The sequence below is a fragment of the Octopus bimaculoides genome, chromosome 18 (genome assembly GCF_001194135.2).
Source record: "Octopus bimaculoides isolate UCB-OBI-ISO-001 chromosome 18, ASM119413v2, whole genome shotgun sequence".
Taxonomy (NCBI): Eukaryota; Metazoa; Mollusca; class Cephalopoda; order Octopoda; family Octopodidae; genus Octopus; species Octopus bimaculoides.
Window position 1 is genome coordinate 45,260,572 of NC_068998.1, and position 4,218 is coordinate 45,264,789.

General features: G+C 33.7%; 1 protein-coding gene and 1 long non-coding RNA gene across 8 annotated transcripts in view; one reads left to right on the top strand and one right to left on the bottom strand.

Annotated features, from left to right (window-relative positions):
• Positions 1-4,218, top strand: part of LOC106874003 (Kv channel-interacting protein 4) — a 479,441-nt gene that overhangs the window by 258,886 nt on the left and 216,337 nt on the right. The gene's annotated exons all lie outside the window — the stretch shown is intronic.
• Positions 853-4,218, bottom strand: part of LOC106874005 (uncharacterized) — a 38,371-nt gene continuing 35,005 nt past the window's right edge. The window contains exon 4 of the long non-coding RNA XR_001409951.2: positions 853-3,523. This is a non-coding gene — a long non-coding RNA (uncharacterized LOC106874005). The remainder of the gene's footprint in view (positions 3,524-4,218) is intronic.

A 4,218-nucleotide genomic window follows, 5' to 3' on the forward strand; every position in this document is an offset into this window, starting at 1 on the left:
AGTTCAACAAATATAAAATAAAAGCCACTTAATTATTATGCTGCCAGAGTTTGAACCTCTTTTAATCAACTAACTTTTAATTAATATTGCTTTTAATAACAAATAATATACATAAAAATTTTGATTCGCAACGTTTACATAAGAAAATTAATCGAGAGAATTTGCTCTCAATGGAAAACAATTAACATGCTGCTAATGTTTGAACAGCTAAACAATAAAAGGCCGGAGAAACCAAATTTCACTTCACAAAAGCATGATTGAATCTTTTGTTGTCTTTTAATTAACCCATATTTAATAAATCCTCATAATGCTCTCAAAAAGTTAAAACTGTTTTTTAAAACATACTCACTTAACTTGTAAGTTATATAAATAAAATTTCAGTTCATGAAGTTTATATATCAATATTTATACGCATAGAGGCTATTTAAATTGAACGTAAAGTGTGTTACTGCAGATGTTATAATATGAATAGCAGCTAATTAAGTTGAAATTTCTGTAACACTTCATGAATACACACTATGTATTTTGTGTTAATTTTATGCTTTAAATTAATTGCATTGTTACTAGGTCAGTAATAATGGTTACTTAAAATGGAAAAAATACTTTTTGTAGTATGTAGAAATTAAGATACATATATAATTGACCATTTAATCAATAAGGTAGAATAAATCTGCAACTTAGTGAAATAAGTGTTGCATCATATTTCGAGATTAAAATTGTTCAGAAATAATCCTGTACTCTCTCTCTCTCTCTCTCTCTATATATATATATATATATATATATATACACACATACAGGGTACGGTGAATAAATTGTTGTCTAAATTATGCAAAAATGAAAATAACCCTAACATCTCATTTTAACAGATATATTTACCAAAATTACATAGAAATATCTTGAAATACTAAAGAGTAAATTTATTCAATGAAATCACCATTGGCTTCAATCACGGCCTCCAGATGACTTTGGAATCTCCTGCAGCTCTTCTGGATAGTCTCCTTGTTTAAGTATTGTGAATGCTGCCATAACCCTTGCTTTCAGTTCATCTTTGTTCAAAAGCTTTGTAGCTTTGTCTTTCCTCTTGTCCTTGATGGCTTGGGATAAAAATTGGCCTTTTGTCATCTTGTAGGAGGAATACTGAATGTCTTCATGCACTACCTGCTTGATAAGAAACTCAGACACTCCCCTGTCCCTGGTGATGGACCAGATTGACTTGGAGGGATTGTTGTCAATCATGGCCTGGATCTCACTGAAAATTCAGGAGTTCTTTTCTTATCAGAATGATTAGAGTGAGTTTTCTGAGCTGCTGTACCCTCGTAATCACCATTAGACTCATCCAACTCTTTCCAAATCCTCTGCACTGTCCTCAGATTGACACCCAAACACTCTGAAATATTCGTAATTGGAGTTTCTGAAGTGAATGCCAAGCAGTACAGCATGTCATTTCTAAATTTCTGACTGTGAATTGCATCATGGTGCTGTTTTTCACACAAACAGTACCCAACTGACCCAACTATACTGTGTAGTTGACAAAATCAAAAACAAACAATGCACATGCACAAAATTAAAAATATAAAATGGCAATAATTTACCCATCACATTGCTAAATCCACAAGTTTTTTATTCTCTCTCTGTTTATTTCCTCATTTTCCTTTCTGTTGAAGAGCATAGGCTCAAAACATAAAAGACTTTCTCACCTTTCCAAGCGTCAAACTAATACACCTGTTTGTTGTTTATACACCTGCCTTCATATTTTGTTTTTCTGTAAATTTCAACTATATATATAAGTGCATGGCTCAGTGGTTAGCGCATCATGTTCACAATCATGAAGTAGTGAGTTTGATTCCCAGACTGGGCTGTGTGTTGTGTTCTTGAGCAAGTCACTTTATTTCACATTGCTCCAGTTCACTCAGCCATAGAAATGAGTTGCGACATCACTGGTACCAAGTTGTGTTGGCCTTAGCCTTTTCCTTGGATAACATTGGTAGCATTAAGAGGTGGGGCTGGTATGCCTGGGTGACTGCTGGTCTTCCATAAACAACTTTGTCCAGACTTGTACCTCACAGGGTAACTTTCTAGGTGCAACTCCGTGGTCATTCATGACCAAAGTGGGATTTACCCTTTATTCTTAACATATATATACACACACACACATATATATATATGGTGTACGTGTGTATATATATATATATATATATATATATGACATATATCAAATGGCATATATTCACATATGATTCATGGTTATTCTTCTAACAAAGAATAAGATGCTATTGTGCAAATAGTCATTTATATAACTGGTATTATTTTCAGAATCTACACAGCTAAACCCTGGTTTTACCACATGAAATTTACCACCTTAATCTTTTTAAAAGGGGCTTGTTTTCAACCTTTTTCCTAATTAATGCAGATCAAATAAAACATTCCTCATAGATGATATGCTAAGTTACACAATGCCTTCATCATGTTGCAAAGCCCTCATTTGCATCAATTGAATTGTCTGTGATTTGTTCCTTTCACTCTTATTTTAGCAAGACTTTTTCTTTTAAGACACTTTACAAGCCACAATGGAAGTAGAAAAACATAAGCACAAATCATTGTCAATGCTGGAAAATATGGAGCTGTTTGAAAAGTTAAATAAATGTGTGACATGTATGTCTTGTGTGAAGTTAGTTCTTCTATCATTTATGATTTAAAGAAACACAAAGAACAAATTTAGAAGTTTTTTTCTTTTTCTGATCAAAATAAAAGGTGAAAAAAGATAGTTCTCTGATAAACTGCTTTAGAGTAACTTACATCTGAAGTTGTGAATATTTCTAGCAGCATTATCGTTGAACAGGCCAAAAAATGTTTAGTGTGAATATTTGCATGGAAGGTTGCACAAATTTAGAAGTAGACATAAAAATTTCACTGCACAGTGTATCAGATGGAAAAGAGGAGTGCAGGCTTAGAAGCAGAATATTTTGTTCAGGAACTGGCTTGGTTTGTTGCATCAAAGAAGAAGAAAATTCTGATCAAATATATGATAGAGACGAAACTGCTTTTGTTTTGGTGTTGTGCACAAAGTGAAACGCTTGCTCAAAACACTGAACAAAGTCCATTTGATGGCAAATAATTGAAAAAAAAATCAGTGTTCTTGGTTGTGGCACTGGAACAAGCAGTCAGAAATGGTAAAGGTGTGAATCTTAGAACCAATAAAGGACTGAGGATTTTTCGCTGTTCGCTATTGCTCCGACAAAGAAAAATGGCTCACAACACTATTTTTTAATTAGTTCAATAATTCAGAGTTTCTGTTCAGAGGAAAGAAACAAGAGATTTGCTGGAGTAAACAAAAATTATGACCGATTCTAAGTGCATTCCTGTTATACACATGTATGTTTGTGTGTGGGTTCATGTTTGGTTATATTTGCGTCTCTCTGAAAATCACTGAACTACAAGCAGTGGTATTGCTGTAATTTTTCTCCCTGGCAACAATTTACTTCCTTTGTGCTTTTGAAGACTTCTGGAATAAGTGATCCTTGACCTAAGAGGTTAGTAATAGGAAAGCCATCAAACAGTAAAACAATGCCCCCACAATATATTTATATAACTCATGCTAGCATGGAGACTGGTAGTATGACTGTAACAATAAACAAACGAGTATAAATATATATATATATATATATATATATATATATATATACACACACACACACACACAAACCATAAAAGTTAACAGGTATGAAATGTATATTTATTTAACTGACATTTTAAGGATTATAACTGTTTTATTGACTATATATTTTGGTTTTCAGTTGCATGGACACTCTACATTAAACTTTTCTATATTGGATTATGAAGTGGACTGATAGTTGAATTTATAAAAGGAGGTTTCTGGATAGCCGTATGATTCTCTGAATCCATATCTTATACTACAAATATATATATATGTATAAGGCAGACTGTATGACGCATGCGTACGAACAACCATGCTACATGGCAGTGAAACATGGGCTGTAACTGCTGAGGACATACGTAAGCTCGCAAGGAATGAAGCCAGTATGCTCTGTTGGATGTGTAATGTCAATGTGAATACCCATCAGAGTGTAAGTATCTTGAGAGAAAAGCTGAACATTAGAAGCATCAGTTGTGGCGTGCAAGAGAGACGATTGCGCTGGTATGGACATGTGGTGAGAATGGAGGAGGATAGCTGCGTGAAAAAGTGCCACACCCTAACAG